Here is a 12,059-nt window from a genome sequence, read left to right on the forward strand (position 1 = left end):
CAACAGAACACCTACTGAATGCTGACAGAAGACCTCAGACCCCCCAAAAGGCAAGAAACTCCCCACATACCTGGCCGGGTGGATGAAAGGCTCTTGGTGCTGCAGCCAGGAGTTAGTGCTGTGCCTCTGAAGTGGGAGAGCCAACTTCAGGACACGGGTCCACAAGAGACCTCCCAGCTCCACATAATATCAAGCAGCAAAAATCTCCCAGGGATCTCCATCTCAACACCAGCACCCAGCTTCAGTCAACAACCAGCAAGCTACAGTGCTGGTCACCCAATGCCAAGCAACTAGCAAGGCAGGAACACAACCCCACCCATTAGCAGAGAGGATACCTAAAAACATAATAAGGCCACAGGCACCCCAAAACACACCACCAGACGTGGACCTGTCCACCAGAAAGACAAGATCGAGCTTCAACCACCAGAACACAGGCATTAGTCCCCCCCACCAGGAAGCCTACACAACCTACTGAAACAATCTTAGCCACGGGGGACAGACACCAAAAACAACGGGAACTATGAATCTGCAGCCTGCAAAAAGGAGACCCCAAACACAGTAACATAAGCAAAATGAGAAAGCAGAAAAACACACAGCAGGTGAAGGAGCAAGATAAAAACCTACCAGATCTAACAAATGAAGAGGTAATAGGCAGTCTACCTGAAAAAGAATTCAGAATAATGATAGTAAAGATGATCCAAGATTCTATTTCCCAGATCCAAAATCTTGGAAATAGAATAGACAATATGCAAGAAACAGTTAACAAGGACCTAGAAGAACTAAAGATGAATCAAGCATCGATTAAAAACACAATAAATGAAATGAAAAATACTCTAGATGGGATCAATAGCAGAATAACTGAGGCAGAAGAACGGATAAGTGAGGTGGAAGATAAAATAGTGGAAATAACTGATGCAGAGAAAAATAAAGAAAAAAGAATGAAAAGAACAGAGGACAGTCTCAGAGACCTCTGGGACAACATTAAATGCACCAACATTCGAATTATAGGGGTTCCAGAAGAAGAAGAGAAAAAGAAAGGGACTGAGAAAATATTTGAAGAGATTATAGTTGAAAACTTCCCTAATATGGGAAAGGAAATAGTTAATCAAGTCCAGGAGGCACAGAGAGTCCCATACAGAATAAATCCAAGGAGAAATATGCCAAGACACATATTAATCAAACTGTCAAAAATTAAACACAAAGAAATCATATTAAAAGCGGCAAGGGAAAAACAACAAATAACACACAAGGGAATCCCCATCAGGTTAACAGCTGATCTCTCAGAAGAAACTCTACAAGCCAGAAGGGAGTGGCAGGACATAATTAAAGTGATGAAGGAGAGAAACCTGCAACCAAGATTACTCTACCCAGCAAGGATCTCATTCAGATTTGATGGAGAAATTAAAACCTTTACAGACAAGCAAAAGCTGAGAGAGTTCAGCACCACCAAACCAGCTTTACAACAAATGCTAAAGGAACTTCTCTAGGCAAGAAACACAACAGAAGGAATATACCTACAATAACGAACCCAAAGCCATTAAGGAAATGGGAATAGGAACATACATATCAATAATTACCTTAAATGTAAATGGACTAAATGCTCCCACCAAAAGGCACAGAGTGGCTGAATGGATACAAAAACAAGACCCATATATATGCTGTCTACAAGAGACCCACTTCAGACCTAGAGACACATACAGATTGAAAGTAAGGGGATGGAAAAAGATATTCCATGCAAATGGAAATCAAAAGAAAGCTGGAGTAGCAATTCTTATATCAGACAAAATAGACTTTAAAATAAAGACTATTAGAAGAGACAAAGAAGGACACTACATAACGATAAAGGGATCGATCCAAGAAGAAGATATAACAATTGTAAATATTTATGCACCCAGCATAGGAGCACCTCAATACATAAGGCAAATACTAACAGCCATAAAAGGGGAAATCGACAGTAACACAATCATAGTAGGGGACTTTAACACCCCACTTTCACCAATGGACAGATCATCCAAAATGAAAATAAATAAGGAAACACAAGCTTTAAATGATACATTAAACAAGATGGACTTAATTGATATTTATAGGACATTCCACCCAAAAACAACAGAATACACATTTTTCTCAAGTGCTCATGGAACATTCTCCAGGATAGATCATATCTTGGGTCACAAATCAAGCCTTGGTAAATTTAAGAAAATTGAAATTGTATCAAGTATCTTTTCCGACCACAATGCTATGAGACTAGACATCAATTACAGGAAAAGATCTGTAAAAAATACAAACACATGGAGGCTAAACAATACACTACTCAATAATGAAGTGATCACTGAAGAAATCAAAGAGGAAATTAAGAAATACTTAGAAACAAATGACAATGGAGACACGACAACCCAAAACCTATGGGACGCAGCAAAAGCAGTTCTAAGGGGGAAGTTTATAGCAATACAATCCCACCTTAAGAAACAGGAAACATTTCGAGTAAACAACCTGACCCTGCACCTAAAGCAATTAGAGAAATAAGAACAAAAAACCCCCAAAGTTAGCAGAAGGAAAGAAATCATAAAGATCAGATCAGAAATAAATGAAAAAGAAATGAAGGAAACGATAGCAAAGATCAACCAAACTAAAAGCTGGTTCTTTGAGAAGATAAACAAAATTGACAAACCATTAGCCAGACTCATCAAGAAAAGAAGGGAGAAGACTCAAATCAGTAGAATTAGAAATGAAAAAGGAGAAGTAACAACTGACACTGCAGAAATACAAAAGATCATGAGAGATTACTATAAGCAACTCTATGCCAATAAAATGGACAACCTGGAAGAAATGGACAAATTCTTAGAAATGCACAACCTACCAAGACTGACTCAGGAAGAAATAGAAAATATGAATAGACCAATCACAAGCACTGAAATTGAAACTGTGATTAAAAATCTTCCATCAAACAAAAGCCCAGGACCAGATGGCTTCACAGGCGAATTCTATCAAACATTTAGAGAAGAGCTAACACCCATCCTTCTCAAACTCTTCCAAACAATATCAGAGGAAGGAACACTCCCAAACTCATTCTACGAGGCCACCATCACCTTGATACCAAAACCAGGCAAGGATGTCACAAAGAAAGAAAACTACAGGCCAATATCACTGATGAACATAGATGCAAAAATCCTCAACAAAATACTAGCAAACAGAATCCAACAGCATATTAAAAGGATCATACACCATGATCAAGTGGGGTTTATTCCAGGAATGCAAGGATTCTTCAATATACGCAAATCAATCAATGTGATACACCATATTAACAAGTTGAAGGAGAAAAACCATATGATCATCTCAATAGATGCAGAGAAAGCTTTCGACAAAATTCAACACCGATTTATGATAAAAAACCTGCAGAAAGTAGGCATAGAGGGAACTTTCCTCAACATAATAAAGGCCATATATGACAAACCCACAGCCAACATTGTCCTCAATGGTGAAAAACTGAAACCATTTCCACTAAGATCAGGAAAAAGACAAGGCTGCCCACTCTCACCACTCTTATTCAACCTAGTTTTGGAAGTTTTAGCCACAGCAATCAGAGAAGAAAAGGAAATAAAAGGAATCCAAATTGGAAAAGAAGAAGTAAAGCTGTCACTGTTTGCAGATGACATGATACTATACATAGAGAATCCTAAAGATGCTACCGAAAAACTACTAGAGCTAATCAATGAATTTGGTAAAGTAGCAGGATACAAAATTAATGCACAGAAATCTCTGGCATTCCTGTACACTAATGATGAAAAATCTGAAAATGAAATGAAGAAAACACTCCCATTTACCATTGCAACAAAAAGAATAAAATATCTAGGAATAAACCTACCTAAGGAGACAAAAGACCTGTATGCAGAAAATTATAAGACACTGATGAAAGAAATTAAAGATGATATAAATAGATGGAGAGATATACCATGCTCCTGGATTGGAAGAATCAATATTGTGAAAATGACTCTACTACCCAAAGCGATCTACAGATTCAATGCAATCCCTATCAAACTACCAATGGCATTTTTCACAGAAGTAGAACAAAAAATTTCAAAATTTGTTTGGAAAAACAAAAGACCCCGAATAGCCAAAGCAATCTTGAGAACGAAAAACGGAGCTGGAGGAATCAGGCTGCCTGACTTCAGACTATACTACAAAGCTACAGTAATTAAGACAGTGTGGTACTGGCATAAAAACAGAAAGATAGATCAGTGGATCAGGATAGAAAGCCCAGAGATAAACCCACGCACATATGGCCAACTTATCTTTGATAAAGGAGGCAGGAATGTACAGTGGAGAAAGGACAGCCTCTTCAATAAGTGGTGCTGGGAAAACTGGACAGGGACATGTAAAAGTATGAGATTAGATCATTCCCTAACACCATACACAAAAATAAGCTCAAAATGGATTAAAGACCTAAATGTAAGGCCAGAAACTATCAAACTCTTAGAGGAAAACATAGGTAGAACACTCTATGACATAAATCACAGCAAGATCCTTTTGGACCCACCTCCTAGAGAAATGGAACTAAAAACAAAGATAAACAAATGGGACCTAATGAAACTTCAAAGCTTTTGCACAGCAAAGGAAACCATAAACAAGACCAAAAGACAACCCTCAGAATGGGAGAAAATATTTGCAAATGAAGCAACTGACAAAGGATTAATCTCCAAAATTTATAAACAGCTCATGCAGCTCAATAGCAAAAAAACAAACAACCCAATCCAAAAATGGGCAGAAGACTTAAATAGGCATTTCTCCAAAGAAGATATACAGACTGCCAACAAACACATGAAAGAATGCTCAACATCATTAATCATTAGAGAAATGCAAATCAAAACTACAATGAGATATCATCTCACACCAGTCAGAATGGCCATCATCAAGAAATCTAGAAACAATAAATGCTGGAGAGGGTGTGGAGAAAAGGGAACACTCTTGCACTGCTGGTGGGAATGTGAATTGGTACAGCCACTATGGAGAACAGTATGGAGGTTCCTTAAAAAACTAAAAATAGAACTACCATATGACCCAGCAATCCCACTACTAGGCATATACCCTGAGAAAACCATAATTCAAAAAGAGACATGTACCAAAATGTTCATTGCAGCTCTATTCACAATAGCCCGGAGCTGGAAACAACCTAAGTGTCCATCATCGGATGAATGGATAAAGAAGATGTGGCACATATATACAATGGAATATTACTCAGCCATAAAAAGAAACGAAACTGAGCTATTTGTAATGAGGTGGATAGACCTAGAGTCTGTCATACAGAGTGAAGTAAGTCAGAAAGAGAAAGACAAATACCGTATGCTAACACATATATATGGAATTTAAAAAAAAAATGTCATGAAGAACCTAGGGGTAAAACGGGAATAAAGACACAGACCTACTTGAGAATGGACTTGAGGATATGGGGAAGGGGAAGGGTAAGCTGTGACAAAGGGAAAGAGAGGCATGGACATATATACACTACCAAACGTAAGGTAGATAGATAGTGGGAAGCAGCCGCAGAGCACAGGGAGATCAGCTCGGTGCTTTGTGACCGCCTGGAGGGGTGGGATGGGGAGGGTGGGAGGGAGGGAGATGCATGAGGGAGGGGATGTGGGAACAGATGTATATGTATGACTGATTCACTTTGTTATAAAGCAGAAACTAATAAAAAAAGAAAAAAAAAAGAAGCAGTTAATGAGAAGTGGGAGGGACTATAATTAAAACAGGACCACTTTATTACACTAAGACTTCATTTCTTCCCAAATGCCACAGGTCATATGTGCATAAGTAAATGCAATTTAACCCCAGTGCTAGGAACTTTTCAAAGGAAAAGAGGAGATGTGAAAGGGAAGAAAAGTGACATTTATTAAGCATCTATATTTGCCAGGTACCTGGTTAAGAGCCTTTCAAGTATGATCACAGTTAGTCATTCTTATAGCACCCATGTAACAGGTATTATTAACCCTGTTTAGACCTTGGTGAAGAAATAGATTCAAAGATGAAGTAATTGTCTAAGGTCACTCCATGTGTTATCCAGATAGTCCAAGAAAGAGACAACAAGACAGGGTTAACAATGCAAGGATTTTATTAGAAGAAATGCCTGTGTAGGGAACATTGGGAGGAAATCTGGGAGAGCTGACAGACCACAATATAAGTGTGAATATAAGTAAAGGAGAGCAGGAGAGAAGTGGCAGCTCCTGCAATGCCATGTAGTCTAAGGAAGTTTCCACAAGGCCATCAAGGAGCCTTAGAGCAAAAATTAGCCAGCAAGAGGGTCCTGTGTCTCCCAAGAGTGCCTTTATATCCCCTACACACACAGCGCTGGCTGGGAGCAGCCCACAGGCAGCCTGGCCTCGGAGTGAGGGCAGGGCTGGATTTCGGAGCACAGCAGATGGGGTCCATGGTAGGTTACACACCCTGGAGTGCGAGGTCTGCAAAGCATGTGCTCATGGCCACCATACCCTGCTAATTGGTGGTAAAACTGAGGACTCAGTCCCATGTCAATCTGACTCCCATCTGTACTCTTTCTGTTGTATCTCACAACTTCCACACTATCACAGGCCTTATTAGTCTTGTATATACAGAAAAAGTTCTACAGTCTCCACCCCTTTAAAAAAAAGTTTCCTCTCCAACCTCACCATATATTTATTATTTCCCTCCAATCATATCCTTGAGTCAAAAAGCACATCATATCCATAAATGTATTCACAAAGGACTCCATTTTCCAAGCGTACAACTAAGGAAGAGGCGATAAGGGGATGTGGGACTGCTTTTTCAAACAATTGCTTGCAGGCATTAGGCTGAAAAAGGTAAAGCACTCAAGCAATTCCCCATAGCCTTAAGCAGCAGTTTATATCCTGGCATAGTTCATTTTCACCTACAAAAAGTACTCAGTCAATTTATGCATTCATTAATTCACTCTCTTGTTTGTTCATTTATCCACTCATTCATCATTCATTTACCAAACCTTTGTTGTATGCTTGTTATGCATCAGTTGGCAGGAAAAGGGCACACTTTGAACAACTCTTACACCCACAACCTGGAATTCACCATCTAAGTGACACATCGATTTAAACAACAAGTGATATTATGATACTAGAGCCATAAGAGGATGATACACAATCAGAGAATCCTGAAAAGGGTAATCCATTCTGCCTGGGGACATTAGGAAATACTTTGCTCTTAAGAGGGAATTATATTTGGATTTTTTTGTCCTGAGGGGATTGTGTGACACTTTCACAAATTGCTACCTTTTGACATTAGGTGAGCGAGGTGCTGGGAGCTGTAGAGTGCGTTGATGTCTGTGGGGTGTAAGCTCTTATCCCTCACTTCCTGTGATCATCGTGCTCTTTCTCTCCCGTCATCTTCAAGTTTCAGAATAACTCACCAGGCTGCTTTGTGGCATCTTTCCTGGTGACAGTTATAAGCCATTGGGTCAGTGTGTTTCAGTTTTAAACTACTCACTTAATGGCTTATAATGGCTTCTTTCCACTTAGTCATGTCCTCTAGCTGACTTATTTTATAATGCAAGGGGCTATGGGGGTTTGTTAGTGGGTCCATTGGCTCTAAGATGTTTGAGCAGTTGCCCTTCATCCAAGTGAGTGATTGCTTGCTCACAGAACTGAAAGAGCCCCATGCAGCACTTACCATGGTTCTCGATGGCCGTTCCCACCCTCGGCTGTGCTGATTGCCCAGGGTCCTCAATTGCTCATTGCTGAGACCAGTGGACTGGGGGGTGAACGGTCTCAAGTGGAGAGAGGGCAAAGTTGTAGAGTTGAGGAGCAAGATGGTACTATGAAGATCATCTCACACAACCTCTTCAGGAAACAGAGGCTCAGTAAGGCCGGATGACTTACACAAGGACACTGCTGCCCGGTTATCTATTGCTGCATCACAAACCACCTCAAAACCAGGCAAATTATACTAACAACTACTTTATTTATGTCGTAATTTTGAGGTTAGAAATTCAGGCAGGTTTCAACTGGGCAATTCTTCAGTTATACTCAGTTGGTGGAGGAGCTTTACTCACATGCCTGGCACATGGGATAGCTGGAAGGCTGGGTTCCACCAGCTCGGTCAGCTAGACTGCCTTCATGGTGGTCTTAGGTTTGTCACACTTTCTACATTGTGGCTGGCTTTTCCCAAAGAGAACATCCCAAGAGAAGCAGAGAAAAGCTGTGTGGCCTTTTCTGACCTAGCCTTCAAAGTCATGCAAGTGAGTCATAAGGCAGCCCAGAATCGAGGGGAGGAGAGCCACTCCATGCCTTGATGGGGGAGTCATAATGTAGAAAAGTGTGTGGACAGTGGACATTGTAGTGGAAAGTCAACCTGCCACAGTATTTTTGTGATAGAATCAGAATAATAGAGGACAATTATTTCATGTCACAACTGGAAAAAGCATTCCCAAAGGTTCTCAAGGAGGACCTCCTTCTAGCCTTTAGCACTAAATGAGGATGTAGCTACCTGCATGTTAACAGTTAATCTTATATTAATTGAGAAAATAGACCATGACTAAAAGCCACTGAAATAAAAAAATCTCTTAATTTAAAACATTTTGCCAATTAGTATCATGAAAGCAACTAATTTCTATATACATTTGAAAAATTGCAGTATGGATATGTGGGGAAAATACACTATATCCAATTCAGACAATAGTTATGGAGATCTTGAACCCCACTCCCCTTGAAGTAACTCTGGTAACCTCCAAGTATCCACATACCTCTGGTAGAAAGCTCTGCCTAATACAATTGCCCTCTTTTACGTATGAGAACATCGAGGTTCAGAGATGTCAAATGACTTACCAAAGGCCACACACACACACACACACACACACACACACACTCACAGATAATCAGTAACAGAGAGGGACTCAATCAGCTTGCCTAACTACAATCTAAATATTCTTCAGGGCAGAGGGTTAATGAATACAAGTTGGACTGGTCTTGGGCTGTGGAGAACTTGGTTATGTTCCCGAGTATTTTGGGGAAGTGGGGAGCCAGAGAAGAGGAAGGTGAGGGTGCATATGCTACAAGACAGCAGTCCTCAAGGTGTGGTCCCAGGTCCCAAGACCCTTTCAGAAGAACGCATGAGGTCAAAACCATTTTCGTAGTAATACTAGGACATTATTTTCTTTCTTCACTCTCATTCTGTCACATGTGTACAGTGGTTTTCCAGAAGCTACATGATGCCTAGTATCACAACAGATTGAATGCAACAAGAGATAAGAGAATCCGGCTGCTTTCTATTGATTCAGTCATTAAACTGATTTATAAAGATGTAAAATGATATCATTCTCCTGACAATTTTATACATTTTGAAAATATAATTATTTTCCATTAAAATGTTATTTTTTATTATGATGTCATAGGTTTATCTTTACTACTTTTAAAATGATATAGCAAATGAATATTTTTTAAATTTCTCAGTTTTAATTTATAATATGGTAAAATATTGACAGATATAATCCACATAAACAAAAGTTCCTTGGTGTCCTCAATAATTTTTAAGTGTAAAAGTGTCCTGAGACCAAAAAGTTTGAGAACTGCTATTGTGGAGTATAATAGTACTTTTGCACACCACAATGACAGATAATGTCCCTTTTTGGTCATTTTCTGTCATTTTAAACTCCCCTTTCCAATGCTGTCCAGGAAACCAGCAGCTATCTATTCAGGACGGAAACCCAGAGTCTTTGAAATCTGAGAAGTAGGCTTCATGAGAGCCGCATATAAAATAGACGAGGCTTGCAAGAAATAACTTATTTGTCTACTGTTAATGCAATTCACTTTGTGGAGAGATAGGCTTTTTAACTCCTAAATCACATTTATTACATTAGCAGCTAGTTGGTGATTAATCTAACGAGTAGAGATATGAATGTAATCCCTTTGGAACATTCAAGCTGACAAAGTGTTCTTTCTCCTCCCTTTCCTGAGAAAGTATTCACGATGGTGTGTTGGAACTGATTCTCACGCTGGTGCTCTTCATATATGTAATCATTTCATATATGTAATCATGATCATTATAAGCTGTATTTTTTAATATTGCCATGATGCTAGTTCGATGGAGTGCTGTATAAGCAGTTGAATCTGTCTCTGAAGGAGAGGTTGGCAAATATTTCCTATAAAGGTCAGATGGTGAATAGTTTAGACTTGCAGGTTGTATGGTCTCTGTCCCAACTATGTATGCATCTTTGCCTTTGCAGCATGAAAACAGCCATAGACAATACGTAAATGAATGAGCATAGCAATGTTCCAATAAAACTTTATTCACAAAACCAGGCAGTGGAGGACTTCCCTGCTAGCGCAGTGGTTAAGAATCTGCCTGCTAATGCAGGGGACATGGGTTCAAGCCCTGGTCCAGGAAGATCCCACATGCCACAGAGCAACAAAGCCCATGCACTACAACTACCGAGCCTGTGCTCTAGAGCCTGCAAGCCACAACTACTGAGCCCACACACCGCAACTACTGAACTCTGCATGCTCTAGGGCCCATGCTTTGCAACAAGAGAAGCCACCACAATGAGAAGCCCATGCACCGCAATAAAGAGTAACCCTCACTCCCTGCAACTAGAGAAAGCCCACATGCAACAACAAAGACCCAACACAGCCAAAAAGTAAATAAATAAATTTAAAAAAAAGAAAAAAAAACCCCAAAATGAACAGGCAGTGGGCTGAATTTAGGCCACCTACCATACTTTGCTGACCCCTGTTCTATAGCAACATTAACTCTCTCATGCTGTGCTGTGATTTTACTATGTTCAAGTATGCCTGCCTGAAAACTAATCCAGCCTGCATTAATGAAAGCAAATTATCATTCATGAGCATCTACAATGTACCAGGTGTCAGGTGTCTAACTACATTACCCCCACAAACTCACCATATTCTTAAAAATGGGTCTTATTATTTCCAGTCTACAGATGATGCATAGTGAGGTCAAAGAATTTGCCCAAAGTCGCAAGGCGAGGAAGCTATAGAGTCTGGATATGACCCCATATCATTCAAACAATCTTTTCTAGTTCCAATATTCTGTTTTCATGATCACTGTCATGGCTATGCACTGCTTCCTTTTCTCTTTCAAACCTCAGCTGATTGCTTACTGACCTCTCACTTGACTAAATTTCTTTCATATTGGACTAAAAGAACAGGGACATAGCCTCCAAGTTATTAAAACATTTTACCATAGCAAAACTTCAGTAAAATGCCTATATCATTAATTTCCATTGTACTGAACTGTCCCAAGGGCCATCTTAATGCTGATGGTCAAGCAAAGGAAGCTGAAAATTCCAGATTGTGGTCAAGTAACCGTACAATTAGACACAGATTTGTTGTTTTTAACTATGAATCTCTGAGTGTACATTTTAGATGTATTTGAGCTGCTTATGAGTTGTTTTATTTGCAGAAATCAGATGCCTTCTTAATATTAATCATCCCTGGGGCTTCCCTGGTGGCACAGTGGTTAAGAATCCACTTGCCAATGCAGGGGACACAGATTCAAGCCCTGGTCCAGGAAGATCCCACATGCCGTGGACCAAATAAACCCGTGCACCACAACTCCTGAGCCTGTGCTCTAGAGCCCACGGGCCACAACTACTGAGCCCACATGCCACAACTACTGAAACCCACGTGCCTAGAGCCTGTGCTCCACAACAAGAGAAGCCACTGCAATGAGAAGCCTGTGCACCACAACGAAGAGTAGCCCCTGTTTTCTCTGAGTAGCCCCAGAGAAAGCCCACATGCAGCAATGAAGACCCAATGCAGCCAAAAATAAATAAATTTATTTTAAAAAAAGAGCTCTTGCTAACATTAAAAAAAAATAGTAATCATCCCTGATATTTGTATAGTGCTTTACTAAGTGTCCTCAAGCATTCTCTCTTTTATTGGTAATAATTAATAGCAGTGGTGCTTTCTGAGTGCTGACCATGTGCCAGGCACTGGACTCAACACTTAGGTGTATCAGCAACTATAATCCTTCTGCATTGCTATGAGAAAAGGGTGATACCCTCTCCATTTATGGATAAAGAAACTGAGACGTGGAAAAATTAA

The 12,059-nt window shown here is 39.9% G+C and overlaps 1 protein-coding gene across 1 annotated transcript in view; it reads left to right on the forward strand.

Annotated features, from left to right (window-relative positions):
- The window catches only part of CPNE4 (copine 4), a gene marked incomplete at its 3' end in the record, with an annotated part of 615,561 nt that overhangs the window by 444,417 nt on the left and 159,085 nt on the right, over positions 1-12,059 (forward strand). The window lies entirely within an intron of this gene.

The sequence above is a fragment of the Hyperoodon ampullatus genome, assembly GCF_949752795.1.
Source record: "Hyperoodon ampullatus genome assembly, chromosome: 5".
NCBI lineage: Eukaryota > Metazoa > Chordata > Mammalia > Artiodactyla > Ziphiidae > Hyperoodon > Hyperoodon ampullatus.